This window comes from Ptiloglossa arizonensis, chromosome 7 (assembly GCF_051014685.1).
Source record: "Ptiloglossa arizonensis isolate GNS036 chromosome 7, iyPtiAriz1_principal, whole genome shotgun sequence".
Lineage (NCBI taxonomy): Eukaryota > Metazoa > Arthropoda > Insecta > Hymenoptera > Colletidae > Ptiloglossa > Ptiloglossa arizonensis.
In genome coordinates this window covers 8,297,314-8,318,681 of record NC_135054.1, presented here as the reverse complement: position 1 = coordinate 8,318,681, position 21,368 = coordinate 8,297,314, and the positions used below count along the sequence as shown (strand labels likewise).

Sequence of the window (21,368 nt, the reverse complement as noted above, 5' to 3'; positions counted from 1 at the left end):
GACAAAGGTACAGAGACTATTTTTCCATTTTCTGGATAGAATCTAACGAATTAAAAATTACATTTTTACTTTTCAACTTGTAGATAATTTTAAGATCAACTTCATTTCTTGAAGTGTACATTACTACATTTCTTTGACGAGATATCTTTGAGGCAAAAGATCAAATACTCGAGGCAAAAATTATCCTTGCACCTTTATCTCGTAATATTAATAACTGAAGCACTATTTCAAACGTCACTTGTTCGTAAACACCCTGCCCACAGGTTGAGTCACTAAAAACTACTATTATAATTATTTCCATAAAATCCATTGATCTGTTTCTTTTCACGCTCCACAAACACGTAGAAAAAATACTATAGATTGTAAAAAAATATCGACGACCTTAAATTTCCGCAAAAAAATAACCTTAAAGAATAATACTACCGTTACACGTGCGCCTTCCAACCGTGCAACTTTGTAGACCGAAAAGGTTTTTCATAGGACCATAAATAACGGACATACGTATTTAAGTGTTCCCGTTTAAATGGTCCACTCTGTACACGAGCGTGAAAATTCATACTCGTTGTAAAAGACGCGTGAGAGTTGGCGTTGATCGACAATTCCGGAAAGAAAGAATTGTATCCAGACGCCGGATGGTTAAGTTTCCGTCGCACGTCTACAGGAAACGACACGACGAGCTCCTCGCGTTTCATTTCCCGCCATTACCGATGGGAATCAAATTGAACGAGTAGCCAGTTAATCAGCGTTTCGTTATCGCTCGTCGACGAAGTGTTTGGCAGGGAGACTAAGTTTCCTTCGAGTTAAGTTGTACGTTTCGACGGAAGTCTGTACGATCATTAAGCTAACGAGGTAGCGGTAAACCTCTTCCGGTTTTCGGGCATCGTTGCGCGCCAGGGTAGCTTTGATATTTGGCGAAGTCGCGCCGGTTAGTTACTAATTTCGAACGTGCGTTAATTACGATAACCGATCCGCGTTGATTAGGAATTTCATGGAATTTCGAGATAACGAGGCTGCGACTGATTCGATCGCGCCGGAGGCCTTTGAGAGACCTGGAATTCATTTATTTTCGCGACGCCTCGAAGTCTACGGTAACTCGAACACCGAACACTTTTCGAGTTCCTCTGTGTTCAAATATTCGACGAGCGTATTTCGAATTAGTAAATCGGGGATGATTATTGTCAAATGGCGAAATTGATTGCTAACGACCGTGCGGTGCGAAAATGCACACTCGAGTGTGTACTTTATTATACGTTTCGATCTTGGTTTCTCTTCGATAAATAATGCCACTTGACGGAGGAAGTTGTACAAAAAATTTGTTTACAGCAGAGAAGATTCTAGGGGTAAAAATATCATGAAATTTGACTTGTGCAAAATTTGTCAGGTCCAAGAGTTAAAATTGTAGTCGTTGTACGATAATTAATTAATAATCGTGATAAAATGTATCAAGGATGTATAATGTGGAAGTTTCAAATGGAATAATTTCAACTTCTTGCAAACATAATTTATCAGAGGATCGATAAAGGAGTAAAAAGTAAGTTAATATTAATAGGATGCATACATATGTATGTTACAGTTTGCGAATTAATCGAGTACAGTAACGCTCGTTTAAATATCGATAATCTATCCCAACCATTCCCCAATTACAAAAATTGTAATTTCTACATTTTCCACTTTATCTTTATAATAATGGCTTCAACAGATTGCTGAGGTTCTCCCGATTAAAATGAGTTCAAACACGGCATAAATTGGAAAAATGTTACCACTGTTCTATTATTTTCGCAATCTGGGAAATTTAAATTCATTAAGAGTAAAGTTCATCCGAATTACCTCGTATTTGGACTAATTTTAATCACAAGAACCTTTTCGATCCACTAACACCGTTATTACAGAGATAAAGCAAAGAAATTAAAAGTTTGAATTTTTATAATTGGACGGTTCATTGTAATGCGTGGAGCGTTCCTTTGAAATGTTCGAGATCGACCATCACTACTCGGCACTCTATTTCTTCCTCGTTTACTTTCACTATGTTTATTCTCTTTCCTTGTCGAAGACCGCGAGACATTTCCTGCAATAGCTACTTTCTACGCGATAATTTCAACGTCAACCCCCAATTTATGTGAATAGTTAAATTTAAACGAGAATTTCTGTATTTCGTTATTTATAGTATTTGAATAATTTAACGTGGATTATAACCCAAAATTCTTTAAATTCGACCTTCTTTTCCACATTGTTTTCCATTTAAGATATTTTATTATCGATATTCACCGTATAATACTTGTACCTTATTGCGAAAAACTAACGTGTGTACATTTTGTCGTTGTAAGTAGCTCAGTAATAATGCTCGAAATTTATTCGTGCATTCGAATACCTACAAAATATTCGAATATGAAATTATTCAATTAATCCCAGTTACAGTTCGAAACAGACGCGCAAAATATTTCGTAGCGTTTCGCGGAATTTTATCGGATCGCGAGTTTTGAATTATTATTTAGGAAAGATTTCCGATCGACGAAGCAGAAATTTAACCGGAAGCTTTTAAATTAAAATGTCCAATCGCGGAAGTTTCTGTAACGTTCTAATAAACGTTTAGGCGAATGAAATTTTAAAGTTAAACGTTTCGTAAACTTTGCACCGGTTGGAAGTTTTTTCATTAATACAAATTAGCCCGAGGAGCGGAAAGTTCATAATTTCTTCGGACATCAGAATTACGAATAATAACGCGAGGCTGCTGAAATGATTATAGATTACGGAATAACAGTGCGTTCAATTATGCTTGATTTTACGACAGACTTTCTGTCGAGTTAAGCCTCGGTCTTTTATTACTACCACGTTCAAAGTACACAACAGGTTTCCATTGAGTAAAACAATCTCGTTCTCCATAACTTCTTGCAGGATTCTGGTGAATTTTCATCTCTGGAACTGGCTCGGAGTTATCTCGTATCTCCTCGCTTAATTAGTTTTTTGACTTTGTTTCGAACTCCATCTTAGATACTCTCACGGAGATACGAACAGACGTGCTTCCAGAAGTCGAATAAATGAAACGCTTAAAATTAATAGTCGCGTTGGAAACAAGAAACTTCTTTTCTTTCGCGAAGGAAGGGCTGATGAAAACTGTTCCAGGGGATTTAAAAATATCATACGATATCGCTCATTTATTTTCATATCGTTCGTAAAATCGAAACTACGAAGGAAATAATCTGTCTCTTCTATTTTCGTGTTTCTACGAAGAAAAATATCACCGGAAAGTTTACCACCGAGTTACTTAACTTCTTATAAGTTTTAAATGAGATTCAAATTAAAAGAAACTATACGGAAGATATACGATAACACTTTTTATTTATTTTTAGTCAACGAGTGTGTTTATCGTAAACAGGGCGAGAAAATACGAGTCGGGAACACAAAAACATGGTATATACTGAAGGGAGTAAGGAGAAGGGATAAATAATATTTTGGAAAATTAAAATTTCCTATTTCAGATTTGACTGTTATCGCGACACCGGGATCTCGAGTTTCACGCGACCGTTTTTACAGAAACGTCGAGGGCAAATGTTTGAATTTCAGTCAATTACATAATCTGTAACACGTAACGAGTTAGATTCGCAAAGTGCAGAACTAGTCTTCTTCCCTCCTGCTTTTAAGACTGTTTCCAGCAAGCAAATCTCACGTCCGACTTCCAAAGGAGAATGATACTTCACATCGGGCTGTGAACATAAGCTAAGAACGAACAGACAAAGAAAGTAGATTTAAACTGGAGACAAGGACAACATGTAAACACTCTTTGACACTTTACTTCGACAAAAACTTCCGCGCTTTTATCCGCTACGTTTCTCGACGATTTACCAAGATTCAAGAAGTTATATTTCTGAGTAAGATTTAAAATTGACGATGCAGGATAAGGTTGGATAGAAATGAAAATATAGAATTAGAAAGATTGATATGGCACACTTTTAATCAAATATTGAATGAACTAGAATTTTATTCCACATGGAAATAATACGTGTTCGATGTTAACATTTTTCTATATCGTAGGTTTTATGACACGTTAAGGATTTGTCTAGTTTCGAGTTAAATAATACTCCCTGTATGTTACGCTGCAATACTTTAAGTCTAATTTTAAAGAGGTTTCTCTTTCCAAGATTTTTGACGTAAAATCTCGGGAGCAAATGAACCCGTTCACTTGTAATTTTACTCGCAGGTATTATAAATATTTTTCTATTTTCCATAACAATATCGATTCGCTATATGTAAGGATTTTGTTTTCGCTGCCGAAAATAGTGACAAAATTTTATGTAAAAACTGAATGTTTTTAGAATGTCGTGTCGTTTTTTAAATTTTTTACAGAAACCAAAACTTATGCTGTTTAAGAATCTTCCCAATTTGTCTGTTTCTGATAAAAAAAATTACAAAACGAGAATTATTATGCAAACCGTGAAAATCGACTTTATTTTATAGATTGTATCACTTCGAGAAAATCAGTAATTTGTCCTTGAAAAAATTCCTGCAGTTTATCAAAATAGAAATAAGTGTACTTACAAAAATCAAAATTGATCAGTTTCATTGTTTTCTTTGAGAAAAATTCCTGTAGCTAGTCAAAGTCGAGGTAAATATTCGTACGAAAATTGAAATTGATTCGTTTAATTGTTTTCTTTGAAAAAGATCACAAAAATCGTTCCATTTAGAGTTGAAAATCAGACTCCTTAACGATTACAGAGCATCGACACTTCATAAGGGAAACATTCTTTGTCGCGTGAAACGTGTTTTCCCCTCGAATGTTAAGTATGCGCCACCTTTGAACGTCCTGAATGAGATTCGCCGCGTTTCTCGTGTAGAAAGATCCATTATGGATTTGCATGGCGACGTAGCATGCATTTAAATAAGTCGAATTGCCTGGTCATCGAAATAACTAACGTTGTGGAACATGACTGAGGGGTAGGGCCAGATGCAGGGAGAGAATTTGCGATCGGATCTTGATTTGAACCGACCAGAAATCCACGCCTAATGGCCCGTGATACCTCGGGAATTCTGTTAAATGCACGCAGACATTAATTATACAGGGTGACTCGTAAATTACAATGGTTCGTTACCTTTTTTCTGTCAATGATGGAACAAAATAGCAGAGGAAACAATCGAATAACAAAATCTATCTTTTTATTACCTCCGGTTGGTCTTGAATGCAACGATGCACCGGAAAAGTGCATCGGTGTTCCTTTCTTTTTTAAATCGCTTCATAGATATTTTTGTAAGACAAATCGATTCCTCTGTTCATTCTGTGCATAAAAGTATTAGTACGTTCGAGGAACGAATAAGTTACGAGATATTCTCGATTTCATATGAGATTTAATTTACAATAATTAGACGAAGAAATTCAAGAATCTATACGTTACGAGATATTCCTGATTTCGTATAACATTTAGCTTATAATAATTACACGAAGAAATTCAAGAATCTGTACGTTACGAGATATTCCCGATTTCATATAACATTTAGTTTATAATAATTTCACGAAGAAATTCAAGAATCTATACTCTTGGATTTCTTTATTTAACTACCTATGCCGAACAAAAAGCAGCACGTTTATCAAGGAACTTCTATTAATTAAATCGGAAGATCAGAGAATTGATACTGCGATCACGTAACAGAAATAGTAGACCATATTTATTAAAGATAACCCTCGATATTCCTATGTATTATCGACGATGAACACCATTCAAGTTTCTGAAAGGATATTATTTGCTCTTTGAAAGAATTAGTAGAATTTCACGGTTATGAATTCGAACGTATATTTAAAATCGTGTGGAATTTAATTTTGGTATATGCGTACATATTTGCAGAAGATTGAAGGAATTATTATTATTTTTCAGCACTGGTAGCTCATCGTTGTCAAAGAACACGATGCATCTGACTCTTTATTCGATATCTACGATACAAATTCACGAAAACACTATAACGCGCATTAAAATACATTTTTATTTCAAATATCTGCACGTGCAACGAACCGAGTCGAATATATCGAGAAAAACCAGACATCGATCATTTAAATTTACACACAGAAAAGATCCTGTTAAACGAGAAGAAACTCGAATCGCCATTAATAGTTGTGCTTGCACCATACTCGCGCAACAAATGAGAATATCATTAGAGGAAAAACTCATTAAAAACTAGAATTTCATAAGTCGCTTCCCCCGCAAGAGATTTGTCCTGATTCCAACAAATTCAGGGATTATTTTCGATGACCCGTTTCCAAGAGACCCAAATTTATGCATCATTTTATCGATAAAATCTGGAATTCTCTTCTAGCTTTACTTTTTAACCTTTCCTGTTTTAACCTGTTCAGCGACACCAACACGTACATGAACGTTTAATTTTTACGTTATTTTAAATATCGTAACATAAACAACACTATAATGTTCATAATTTGTTTTCCAATTATTTGAAACAAAATAATTCGCGCTTTGATTAATTAATGGAAAAAAAATGTTTTCGATACTTTCATCGGTGTACAAATAATATTGTTTGTCACATCTAAAAACGCAATAATTGATTTATTTGTGGTTAGAAAGTAATTAATTTCATACATTCACTTTCTCTGTACAATTATCGGAATACTTCAACTACCACCAATATCCACCACATTTAATTCAAATTCAACCGGAACAAAAAGTTATATTAATATTTTGTAAAATAACAGCTGTCACTGTCCCATATTCTATTGCTCGTATATTCGACCCACGACGTTAATTTTGTCAATCGAACAGAAACGTTGTTACGTTAAAGCTCCTGAAGGGGTTGCAAAAGTTGAAGACGAAACATTGAATTTCGTTTCTTTTCAATAATGAAGATCACTCGAAAAAGTTCAGCAAAGAAATTTCTTTCATCTATCATTGTTGTCGAATATTTGAAACAAAGGAAAATTATATTTTGTTTTGGAAAAGTAATTCTGGCTACCTCTTACAATTTACACCTCTATCATTAATGTGGTTGAATGCTTAAAACAAAGAAAAATTATATTTCGTTTTGCAAGAATAATTCTGAATACCGTTACAATTCACACCCTGTTCTCTATCATTGTTGTGTCTGAGTGCTTAAAGCGCAGAAAAATTGTATTTCGGTTTACAAAAATAATTCTGGTTACCTCTTACAATTTACACCCTGTCATCTATCATTAATGTGATTAAATTCTTAGAACAAGAAAGTTATACTTCATTTTGCAAGAATAATTCTGGATACCGTTACAATTCACACCCTGTTCTCTATCATTGTTGTGTCCGAGTGCTTAAAGCGCAGAAAAATTGAATTTCGGTTTGCAAAAATAATTCTGTATGCCGTTGCAATATACACCCTGTGTAACGCAAACCTTGGGTTTGTATTCTCGCTTCGATAGTATTTTCGTTGATTTTTCGTTAGTTTACCAGTAGCACGGGTTTGACCAATGCAGACGACAGCCCGAGGCATCTCCACGGGCGTCTCCGTAATGGATCTTTCGTGTTTAACCGCAAACAGCGTGAAAATTGGAATTATAATTGGATCGTGCGGAACAATAATTGTTAGTCGGGGACGCCGTTTATTCGGTCGAAGCGCGATTCCTCGTTCCCGTTCGTCGACGCCTCTTATCCGAGTCCCCGTTCTCGTTCCGATTTTGAGATAAATCGGGTATGTTTGTGCTCGAGGGAACACGTATGAAAGAGGCGTCCGAGAAATGATTACAGGTGCACGAAATGTGCGGGCGAATTAATATCGCGCTTGGAGATTTGTTTTATTTCAATTATAATTCGAGAATCAAAGCCACGGGTATCTACGAGAATTCTGTGGAATTGATAACGGTTCGAGTGACAGGGCATAGTCTATTAGTAGACGATCCGTGATCGAGATCTGCTTACTTTTCATTGAGAAGATGATGAGAATCGCGAATATTTTGTTAAGAAAGATAGAATTGAAAATATAATGCACGGTGTTACTTACCAGCCTTTACCTACCTTATCCTGTTTCGATAGAAGCATCATCATTGAGAAACGATGATCAATCGTCGGTCTTATCAAATTGTTTTCATTAAGGTAACAGTGAATTATGTAGTCGTAAACAAGCAATCGCCTTTGTTCCTATCGATACGTCGAAATGTCTTCGACTTTGCTTCGGGCTCTCTTCGGTGATTTTAAAACTAAAAATTGTTACAAAAGTATACATGTTTCGCGAGGAACATTGTCGAGACGTCTTTTCTTCTATTGCTGTGTAATTTTTCTGTATAGGTATATTTTTGTAACAACGTTTAATTTCAAAGTTACCGAAGAATACACCGAGTAGGGTTGAAAACGTTTTGACAACTATAGATAAAAACAACGGGAATTGTTTCAAGTTATCTTCAGTTATCAGTTATTGTCCAACCGTGTCCTTTCATCGTGCTTTCATGTGCAATATTTTCATATGAAATACTTTTGTATTTTCGTCTCAATTTCTACTTTGCTTCCTCGTGATAAATAATAAAAGAAATCGAATAAAACGAATAAAATTTATACTCGCGTTAAATCGTTTGAAACGATTTAATCTCAAACTCGCGTTAACGTTATAGGATACATTTTCATATTGTACGTACTGTAATCTCTCCGGAGTAATAACGATAACGCATCGACGACGAGAAGGTCGCATTTATCACGGAAATACTTCACCTCTAAAAAGAATCCTTTCATCGCATCGAGACGACGCTAAATGTCCCAACATCTTCTCGGTTTCCCTCTATTTCTTAACGAGGTTGTTCGACGTTAATTAATGTCAATTATCTGCGCGTCGTCTTTGACGTCAGTCTCTTTGAAAAGGTTGACGCTACTCGGAATCGCGCAGAGTTAAATGTGCATGAAGCGTATGCATCGTCTATTGGCAGCATTTTATTCGGGAAGCCACGGTCAAAGAAACGCGTGTTTCGATTGTAAAATTACCGACGAGTACCGTGGGAAAAAAATAATTTAACGTAAAACAGGCTTCGTTGAACGTTACATTCGTCGTATGATTGAACGATCAAAGTAACATCGCGAGGTAGCCACGAACCAGTACGAGAAATGCAATTACAAGGTTGAAACAAAAATATCGAAATCCGTTGATTGTTCGCAACGAACCGACTCTTTGACAAGCATACGTGGAGCACAAAGAGGCTTAAAATTGCACGTAAAACCGTTTTAATTTTTCTTTTTCTCTATCACGAATACAGACTACAAACGCAATAGCGATCGCGCGGCGTAACGTCAAATTCTCGTATAATTGCGAGATTATTGTCTGGCCGCGGTCGTCCCGCTGTGCAACTAAATAAATGTAGATTCGCCGTTGTAATTTCAACGGCCAGAGAGGAAATTGATTCCCGACAGGATCCAGCTATTGTTCCTGTATCCGAATGCTCCATTGTAGCAACGTTCCGTCTGCTCCCTTCGATCTCATAGCTTTCGTGTCGCTCTTTATTACCTGCTCTTTGTTCCTGCTGCCTTCCCCGCTCATAACGCCCGTATAACGAAGCTTTAACACGAATGCTTTATGAATTCTGGCGAAACGTGCGACAAATACGTAGATACTTCGAAACCTTGAAACTACCTCGAAGATGAAAAATTCACAGACACACAACGCAGATACCTGTTAATACGAAGAATGTATACCAAAAACCGTATTTTCAGATATTTGAAGAGAACAGTTTTTTCGCACTCGTTCAACACTTGCACCAAAGCGGTGAATAATGGTCCTCGATCCTAATCGTGCCAAGGCAAGATCCCTCAGGGATCCCGATATATATTTTTTCGATGCCATTCCATAAATGTTGAAAATACAGTGGCTCGAAAAAGTATTCGTACGTTATATTATAAGGAAATTCCCTTAACCTTAAGTGTCACTTTCTGTTCGATTTTTCAAATAGAATTTCGTTGTAGTGAGAAGTAGAGCAAAACTTTACGTACGAATAATGTTCGACTGTATCGTTCTGTTGCAGAGGAAAGTTACATTAAAAAAATTAGAAAGATATTAAAACCTTCGAGATATAATTTCACGCTGTTTAAAATTTTACGGTATCCATGGAGTATTTTTCGATTGAAATCTGAGAATTATCAGAGTATTTCAATGTGCCTTAATTAAGCACTCGGAGTACTTTGATTCTTTTTACACCAAACTCTGTTCGACTTGTCCAAATGTGTATTTATGTGGAAGATGATAAGATCAATGCATATTAGGATGGTTTTCTTCGTATGTAGCGTCAACAAAACCGAATGCAATCGTCGTTCAAAGAGACTATAAAGGGACGTTGCGAAATAAAAATTCCCTCTTCGAGGAAACGGTCCCATAATATTGCCATAACTTTTTTTCGCTGCGTGCGAGTTTACGATGGGTAAAACAATAATATTTTTCGACTTTGTCCAAAGCCATGAAAATATTATAAACAAATTTTGATAGCTGAAACGAGTTCAAAAACAACACGGTTCTCGTCGACACATCGTAAACTCAGTGTTGCCTCGCGAGTTCAGATACAGTTGGAAAAAACGTTTCACGAAAAATATTTTGTAACATTCTGCCAAACACGACGCGCGAGTCTTGGATTTCGGTGTGGATGAAATGCCAAGTATGTTCAGTTTCCGGAATTTTCCAATTTCGTGTCCCGACAAGTGACTTTTCGACGATTTCTTATCCCGAACGACTTTATTCCGTACACGAAATTAAAAGGTTAGGTACGCTCTAGCCTTCGAACCGATGCAACCACCTTTTCGATATAAATGTTCCAACCAATTTATTATCAACATCGGCAAATTCTTCATCGGTATACTCTTCCAGTGAATCTTACTAAAAGATAAATATTGTACAAGAAACCGCAGTATCGAGTATTTTAGCTACGAAAATTTACAATTTAAAGGTGAAACTATACTTCAAAGTTTGCTTCTGTGATGGTATCTTGGAAACTATGGAAAGATACAAGAAGTCTTTGAATATAAATGAAATTTACTATAAAATACCTTAAACTCTCTAAGGGTAATCTACTAGAAGAGGTCTTAAATTTTGTAAGAGAGATTTCTATAAATGTAAGTAGATTTACTATGAAATGCTTATTTGGAAGAAATCTAGTACAAAATATAACTGGTTACTAAGAAAGAAGACAGCACCAAGTAAATATGAACTTGAAAAAAACAAAGGAAAAAGAAACAGAGAATCTGAAATTTTCTTCCCGAAAGAATGTTAACTTTCTTCGTAAATTTAAAAATCGATCGAACGATGAATGATTTTAAACGTGGATCGATCGATAAGACCGAGTCGACGATCCTGTACGAGAAGTATCAGTGTTTTCAAATTTCTTGTCGTTTCCGAAGGAAACATGCAAACGACTTGGCGATTCTCGAGGCGTATAGAGACACCGTCGAGGGTTATTCTTTTCCAGGTCACGCGTAAAATATTCTAATGGATCCTTGTGTATACAAACGGTCCAGTTTTCCGTGCTCGAACGACGAGCGAAACACGGGGCCGGTCGTTGTCCGGATTGTTTCAGCCAGTAGTCGAGCTAAGTGGCAAGTTTTGAAATACGAGCAACCGTAGCAGTCTCTCTGTATAACTTTAACAGACCAAACTTCCGGTGGACAGCGTTCCGCACGGCGATGGAAACGAGCCCGTGTGTACAACGCGTTTCCTCCGTTTGTAACGAAGAAAGCTAAGTCCTTCGAGCGTTGTTCTACCGCTAATATTTGAATCCGGAACAAATTTTGCGCGCGAGAAATATCGCGCGGGAGAACGACCCGATTTCTGAACGTTCATGAGAATTTGACTTCTATAAAAACAATCGAACAATATTTCAACCTTCGTTCAACGGTACAAAGTTTCATCGATTTGTTAATCGAGCGTGGAACGGAATTATATTCGTTTAAATTTATACGAAAGACGGGAACAAATTTCTCCTGAATGAAAGTAACTCGTAACGATCTATTCGTTCGGAGAGATAAACTTTTACTTATTGTTTACGAAACATGTCATTTTATCGTTCAAATTCTAATTTTTATGCAACAAGGAACGAATAAAGAATTGTTTATTTTTTAACCAATGTTTGTAATATTGTATGTTAGGTTTTACTCGTTCGTCTATGGACAATATATTTATATTCCATTGCTAATAATATTTTAAACCTGGTGAGTTCCTCGGGTCTTTTTTGACCCATACTGTCCTCGCAATACGTTGGTTTTGCACAATTAAAGTTATTATACCAAATGCTTCGTTATTTCCTTCATCGTCTCATCGTGTCGTAAAGTTAGAAATCTAAGTTCCAAGTCGAAACACAATGTGAAGGGACACTGGCACTTAGGCTCAGAGTTGAAAAATTAACGATGCAATTACCGATGATTATTGTGGCGTGAATTTACGGTACGTCGATCTCTATCGAAAACAAGATAGTATTAATATAGGTCCTTGTGTATAAAATAGGAGATTTAAAAAGCGCGTCAAACTTTGTACAATGTAATGGTTAAAAACTGTCACATACCACAAGATGGTATTTATAGCAAAGCTTGAAACTAATCCAAAATTGTATTATCGTAATATAGCTGATCGTGAGTTGTGAAGCATGAATGTACAGCAAATACACGTTATGAGTTTAAACTTGGTCAGACTGCAGAGGAATCTGTCCGTCGTGTTAATATGGTATTTAGGGCAAGTACTATAAGTAAGAAAACAACTCACCGTTTGAGTGAAAAATTTAATTCCGAAAATACGAATCTTAAGAACGAAAGTCATCAATAACAACGAATTAATTTAATTCCGCTTCGATATCGGTTGGAGCGAGGTCTTTCAAATGAAAGTATTGTATCGCATAACGATAACCAATTGTTTCTACATTTACAAATACACTGAGAGCGTTCACCATGGATATCTTCCAAACAAATACTAAACAACGTAGCGTTGTTTTCAAATTTAAATTTAACCTTCAAATTTAAGTTTCGTAAAGTCGGTACTTTCTCCTTTAGTCGTTCTTTTCGAACTATCGTCATGTACACATCAAGTTGGGTACTTCTGGGACTATCCTCGTACCAGTGAAACATAGAAAAATTGCAAGATACATATTTTCAACGGTTATGGAATTGAAAAAGTATATATCGAAGTCCTTGAGAGACCTTGCTTTGGCATAACAAGGATTAACAAGGGTAAATACGACGAAATGGATCTGGTTAGACAGTTTGATTTTCCTGTTCGGCGTTGTCGACGCATGCACGCGTTACGATCGTGTCTCCGGGCCTGCGTTTCCGCAATAATGAAAGTATAAATATTCAGAGACAGGCGGAGCGCAACGGTGAATCGATGCAATTCATTACGATATCTCACGTTGATCCCCATCCGCTCGATGCCACGCACGTAATGCGTAGACGACGCGAGTCGAGATATCGGCCGTGTCTATCGAGTTGCATGCACATGCATTTAAATCGCCGAAATTATAGTATCGGACTTGCAACGGAATACGAACGAGCCGTTTTCGATCTTACGGGGACACGGGGAGGAAAAATATTTAAATATTTCGCGCGTTGCGACGATGAGGAGGAATCGGTGATTTGAACGCGTGGTTTCGGATATTAACGACGAACGATTATTGGTGTGTAAACTTTCATGGGCAACTTGGACGATCGAATTCTACTCAGAGTCAGTCGTGAAATTGTACGCGCGTAATAAATTGTAATATTGTGGATCATACCAGATTTTAAATAATAATAATTTTACGCGCACTTTGTTGCGCCAATTACAAATAAAAAGAGAAGGAAGTATTGGGTACGAAAGAAAGAGATTAACAAAATTGAATTTACGCATTGAACTGAGATTTCGTATATGTAACTGATTTGTTATAAATGTTAATCGCATCAGAGTTCTGTACGATATGGATCGGTAGATGAAAATTGGGATTATTATGAATTTACGGTAAAAAAAACGAGTTACGGATATATTATGTTATTAATTTAATCGAGAGCTGTTATGAATTTAAGCTATTGACGAATATAAAATTATTTCTCACGGTAAAAAAGATTTTTTAGAAGTGTATTTAGTACACAAAATGATTAAAGTACCCAAAAATTATACCTATCGCTACACATACCAGTTACTATTATATTTTGTTGGAACTGCGTTGTAAACATTAATAATTCTATTATAAGCGTTCATCCCTACTTTGGCTTTTCATAATATATTATATTTGTTGAATACGTTTAAATTTCTACGATTACACGTCTATAAGTAATAACCGTTATTACGCATATATAAATTCGTGTCCGTAAAAGTAGTATTTCTGTTATTAAACGATTCAGTTAAATCCAACAATAAAAGTCATTAATTTCAACCTTTATCGATGGAAAGTAGCATCGCATTAAATTTCTATTACATAATCTGCTGAAAATTTGAGCTTATTTAAGCTTATACGTTTGTCGTGTTCCATTCCATATTGAAAATTACTTTATTTTATATTCGGGATACAGTCCATTACGCATCTACATATTATTTATATTTAAACGCGATAAATATGTATCGTATTGTCATTATAATATTACCTTCGAAATGAAATGAAATATTTTCTGTCGTTAATATTCATTTTCCTACGAAAAGAAAAATGTACTATAGCACGAGTGCTTTTAAAACACTGAAACAATTCTTTCGGACATAAACAAGAAATTTGAAACAATTCTTAGAATTAAAATATTAATTTAATAACTAAACTCTCGATTCTCGATTGGATGTACTTTTCCAGTTTCTTTACCTACAGCCACAATTGCAAAAGATTTTCGATAAGAAGACTACTATAAAAATATACTTTCAATGAATATGTATATGTTACAGCTAAAGCGTGAACTGCCGCGAATGTTTACATTTCACCAAGGATTTTAGTGAATTCTAATTAGAACCTAAACTGTCCCATACTAACCTCACCAGCGAATGTATACATTTTACTAGGGATTTCAGCGAAACTTAAACAAAACCTGGCCTAATCCGGACAAAACTCGTTAATGAATACATTCACCAAGTCCATTCGCTTTGCCTGTGATATGTACATAGGTATACTAAATATCGGATAATAATACAAAATAAAATAGTTTCTAAAAAATATCAAAGTGTCCCGTCAATTTTTAAAAAATCGACATCCTTCACCAAACTTTTACAAAATCGACTTCTTTCACAAAATTTAAAAAGAAATTGATCTGTACATAATTTTTTAACAATTGACTTTCACAAAATTTGTTAAAAATAATTGACTCCTTTCACAAAATTTGTTAAAAAATATTGACTCCTTTTACACAATTTAAAAAAATTTCATACGCCCTCGTCTCTACGAATCAACATTTTCTCGATTGCAATTAACGGTTAAAATTAAATACTACGGAACACCTAATCGTAACAAATTTCCCTGAACCGAGAAATTATAGTGATCAACAATAGCGACCGAAATCGTCGGTCTCGCCTTTGCAATTCCGCTCGTTCGTCGGAAAAATCATTGGTGTTTCCGCGCCTCACCACTGGCAATAAATCAACATTACCGGAATAAAAATACGCGCGATCCCCCGTTGCGTTTCGCTTCGAAAATTTCCAAGAGATGTATCCAACGTAGCGAGAGACAGAAAGAGAAAGTTGGAGGTGGAAAAGAGTCGGAAAAAGCGGTGAAATTTCTTTCATAACGCTGCGTTCTGATTAAGGTAACGCCGATGTTAGTTAATAACGGGTTTATTAGATTTCCGCTAATAAATGGTCCCGTGGTCTCCTTATTACGTCGCAGCGTGCCTGCGTACGATGTAAATTTTAATAAAAACTCGAGCGAACCAGCTCCCTTCGTTTCTACGCGCTTGTTTGTGTGTGTGTGTGCGTGTGCGTGTGTATGCGCGCGCGCGTGTGCACGTGTGGCGAACCGTGCAACACGCCTTGCGCACGATACAATACACGGAGTGCCATTAATTTCCGCACCTTCAGGAAAACGGACAAAGAAAGGCCGACGTTGCTTGCCAAGCTAATACGCGTTGAGATTTAAGACACTTAATTGAACCGATCTCGTCGATCGAAGGCGTGGGTGTTGCTTTCGTCGCGAAAAAACAACGAAGATTGTTTCGATACGTTACTCGTAACCGGGCAGGATTCGCGAGGCGACGAAAAAACACGGCGATTCTGCGTGAAAAAACAAATCGAAAACGTGAAATAAAATTTTTTCGTGGGAGACTTCGTTCGCGAGATAATCGATTGTGAAAATTTATCGGGGCACGCGTGCCTTGGAACGCGACTTGAATAACGCGTCTGACCGATACTCGCTGTTTCTACTCGCGTCTGACCGATACTCGCTGTTTCTACTCGCGTCTGACCGATACTCGCTGTTTCTACTCGCGTCTGGCCGATACTCGCTGTTTCTACTCGCGTCTGACCGATACTCGCTGTTTCTACTCGCGTCTGGCCGATACTCGCTGTTTCTACTCGCGTCTGACCGATACTCGCTGTTTCTACTCGCGTCTGACCGATACTCGCTGTTTCTACTCGCGTCTGACCGATACTCGCTGTTTCTACTCGCGTCTGACCGATACTCGCTGTTTCTACTCGCGTTCAGCGATGCGATTCGAACTATTTTGCATTGAAACGATCTGCAAAACCTTCGTTACCGAAAGTTTTCCAATTTTTTGGTATCTTGAATGCTTTTGATTTGTGGGAACCTTGAATGCATTTGATTTGTGGGAATATCGAATGCGTTTGATTTGTGGGAACCTTGAATGCATTTGATTTGTGGGAATCTTGAGACTCTTGAAACTGTCAAAAGTTCAGGTAAATGAGTAGACTAAGGTAAACAGGGTGTCCTGAAGCGAGTTTTCCGGTGAAAAAATGTTTTCGTAATTTCCCTTACAGAGTGGAAGGTAGAAAGATTTACAATGAAAGTAAAAACAAAATTTTATCGACAACAGTGTCGTTTAATTTAGTCGTGTAATGTACCGTATCCTGTAATGTATGCTGTTTGTTTGCTGGTTAAAGCATTACGTGAAAAAGGATTGCCATAAAACTGGAAACATATGTAGCGAATAATCTGAGTTAAAATCTACGCCACGTGACATTGCGAATGTGTCATCAGAAATAGGTGTTTCAGATTGCACCATAAAATGTATGATATCTTGCTCACCGCTGCTTTCACAGCAAAATTGCATATAATAAGAAATGTCCGAAATTAAATTTGTAAATTTTTTTGTAATATACAAATTTTCGATAGAATCCATAATAATCGAGATATGGAACTTTCTCGTACTCTGTATTCCGGGCACGTGAGTATAACAAAGACCTGTTTATTCGTGGGTAGAAAATAAAACAAGATACACTGTACACCAAACTGCGCTGAAATTACTTTTGCATTCGAACGATATTTTCTAGTTCGTGGATTTTTCGGCTAATGAAATAGATATAGTCTGCATTCAATTAACAAAGAAATTCTACACGGTATCGTTGCGTCCGAAGCTTTTTTGAGTTTCGAAATGTTCAAATGGGGGAAACATGTTTCGAAGAAAATGAACAAGCACCGAAAGCTGTATTTCTTCGCCCGTTCCTCGCATTGCAACCATATCTGGGTCACGCTAATTTTTCGACCTATTCCGCGTTACTCGAACAGTGCAGATTTATTCCCGCGAAAGTTGTGAAAGATGCTGACTTAAGAAATAAATTTAAAGCACCGTTGGGTGTAGTAGGGCGCGGTGTTCGCTTCAGCTCGAGCGAAGAGTTTGTTCCGTAGTTCTCGAAAAACCCTCCTTTTTTTCCCCCCCTTTGTAGCTCGCAACTGGTTTGTTTTATAACGAGCAGTTTACGCGACTTCAATTTGTCACCGCGGGAAACGCGGTTGCTAATTGCGAGCATTCTGGTTGCGCTTTTCGGGGCGTGACTTTGTTGGGAAATATTTTTTTCGAATCAAACGATCGGCGCACGAGGGTCCGACCTGTCCGAAACGTGCACAAAAATCAAATTTTCGACTTTCCCGTGGACGTCTAAAAACGTTTTAGTAAAGCATTTTATCGTTTGTACATCGACTGCACACATCTTGCTTTTCCAGAAGGTTTTTTAAAAGTATAACGAAGCGTCAAACGTATGTACACACAGACAAATGCGTGCCAATATTTTACAATGAAAAGAAAAACAATTTAAGAAATAAATTATAAGTAAACGATTAAGTATAAAGTATAAAGTTCAATTTTTCTCTCTTTATTAGAAAAGAGTTTACCCAACTATTGTATCTTCATATTTTTACAAATAACATATATATAATATATAAATAAAAAAACACAAGAGTTAACCACCGTTATTTATGGATCGATTTTGTTCAAAATTTGGTCAGACCTTGGAACGAAAATGTTGAACACAAATATAAAACTAGCATTAAAATTCATAGGATCGTTTAGACGCAATTCTCTTAACAGATATATACACGTCCACATGTACAGCTTGGCCAAGCGAGAGTGAGGTTTCAAACGCGCAAGCGCGAACCGGTGACTGTGATCAGCGCAGAGTCTCATCTCCCTCCATTTTACAGACCAGTGTCTTAGACGTTGGTACGTAAGTACCAATCTTGCGGTTGCTTTCCACCAGTCGTATTTCACTATGACGTCAATTGACCCATAACTGTGGGCCACCGATTGCCCGTGAGTTGAAACGAGCATTTTGGCCCGCGAAGGCACCAATTGCCCATTCCAAAGTTTAACGAAGTTTCTGTCCCTCGACCAACCAACGAAGCGTGTCCACCCTCGAGCCACACTCTCCTTTGGTCAAAATATACATTGCTGTACGTACTTCTGTTCAAAGACAAATTGTTAATTTAAACGGTCGACACGTGGTCAAAGTATTTCGAAACGTGTTTTTCCATAAATAGAGTTTTTTTTTAAAGTAACGACCATTTGGTGTATCGTGGTATCCGACGAAAAAATGGTTACAGAAATAATGGAGTTAATATATCCGTAACTGCAATAGATGTACAGGAAAACAAGAAATAATATTTATATTTCACGAAAGAAGATGGAAGTTTTGACGAAGATTTATAAATGTATTATATTATTTAAAAGAAATTTAACATCGTATTCCCCGTGTACTCGAATCTCTTTCATTTCTATGAACATTGTTTCTACTCTCTTCTGATCAATTTTATACAATAATAAATTTTCAATAACGCGAATAAGCTACGAAATAAATCTTAAATCAATTTTAGATACTTCCATTAGTTTTTCCTTTTTCCTGCATTTAGTGGGGTCAATTTTGAACTCAAAATCACATTCTGTGATGTAAACAAAAAAAAAAAAAAAAGAAAAAAACAACCCGAAGCACTGTTTTTATAACGGGAAACGTTGAAGTGTCACCGTGCCCATTTTTCATTGCGTTTTTTTCGGGATTCGTGCTATTGTGTCGCGTTATGTTCAGTTCGAGGATGTTTTAAAAATCGAAGGATAAATAACGCCATCGTGTTCGGTAACTATTCCAGATGGATACTTTAAAATGTTCGTAATTGCGCCACTTGGCGACAGTTTAACTGAAACCCCATTGTTTCTCTAGGTTTCCGATCGTTCGCTAAACGCGCGGTCGAGTTTTCCAGCGAAATTTGTCCCATCGTTAAATCATCTGCCAAGCAATAAGGACAACGACGTACATGTTTCGAAAATAGTTCGCCAAGTATGAGAAAAATATCGACAGGCGCGTAATTCGTGCCTAAAAATAAGATTCGAAGCGAAATTTCACCGATAATTCCGGTAAATCGAAATTACTAGGTTAACGATGAAAGGAAAAACCGTGAAAACGCGTAACTGTTGCGCTAAGAAAATTTCCTTCGTTCGGGTGAATATTCTTCGTGGAACCTATCGTGCAAAGATAACGTTTCGCGAATTTCGTAGACAATGGAATTTGGAATTCTCGTTTATTGGTGTAACTGTTTCTTTTCTTTATTTCATTTTAATTTTTCTGCTAAAATTTCATTCGCGTTACAGCACACTTCGCGTATTCGGTAAACGCGAGAAAATAATAAATACAACTCACGTTTCTAGACATTCGATATTTATTATTCGTTGTAGCTTTCTCGAACTGGTTTCAATACCTCTGTAATAATAATTATTTTTCTATAAATTGCTAAACATAAATTTAATATAGCCATTCCTTCCAGAGTTGACCTTTGTTTCTTCCTAAACCACATTCGATATAAATGTTCGTTACGAAAGTTGATTAAAGTTGAACAGATCTATAGGTGCTCCCTCGTAAAGAAGGAAAATTGAAGCTTTGAATTATATTTAATATTCATATGTGTACATTCCAAACGTAGAAAATACATACAATAACGTAAACTGTGTATCCACGAATCGGTGTAACTCAGGGACTGGTCGTAATTTTATTTTCGTAGATAATTGAGAAATAAGCGAAAAGTGGAACGATCTGAACGGGAAATGTTGTTTGCTAGACTTTGATAATATTCCAGAAATATTGACGGCATTGCAACGTAGTTATAAAACAAATGTTTTCTGATGTAGATAAGCGGAAAACGTAGGTTCAACATAGTTCAACAATGGACCCGGTATTGTATAATTGAAAGCAAACACGCCCGAACGATCAATAGAGTAATTAAACTCTGAAATGAATAATTGGGCATGCGCTGTATTACGGTCGCTTACACAGCGCGCGGAGTTGCTTCGAGATTCATAGAAAAGTCTGCCGGTTGCAAAACGGATTCATAGAAAGGTGTATGAAAAGACGAAGGAATTATATTCCGGTTAACTTGTAATTTTCAAGTACCACGGGTAACACAAATTGATTCAACATTTTTTATCATTTCACGGGGGAAACGTCCAAATTGTGGTTCGCGAACGAGCGTAATTTATTCGATGAGTCGACTTTTTAGAATCGCGCGAACACGAAAACTTTCACACGTTCGAGCACATTTGCTTAGAAAATGCTGGATCGTGTTGTGTTGCAGAGGATCTCGAGATTTGAAAGATTCACGCAGAAACGTGAAACACATTGTGTAAAAATAAATCGCTTGAATTGGAAGCACCTGCTCGTTGTACTGAAAAAATTGCAGAGACAGAAGTTACATAATATCAAAAGGGGTGTATTATAACAGTTGAACGTATTGAATGCACCAATATTTTGAAAATTATCAATATCGATTGAAATAACGTTTCTACTTTACGAAATAATACTGGAGAAAATATTATATTTATTTTTTACGTAAAACTCGATGAGATCATTTTATCATTTTATCGATATTCCGAGCAGTCGTATACTATATTCAAAAGTGATACAAAAATTATTATTATTATTATTATTATTTGTAATGAAGTTGACTTATTATTATGTTTACCTAAGTATATTCGATACTTGTTGCTGAGAGAACAATCCATTGTATTACAAATATTTTGTGA

The 21,368-nt window shown here is 36.5% G+C and overlaps 1 protein-coding gene across 1 annotated transcript in view; it reads left to right on the top strand.

Annotated features, from left to right (window-relative positions):
* Nucleotides 1-21,368, top strand: part of LOC143149630 (inactive rhomboid protein 1-like) — a 56,898-nt gene that overhangs the window by 10,938 nt on the left and 24,592 nt on the right. The window lies entirely within an intron of this gene.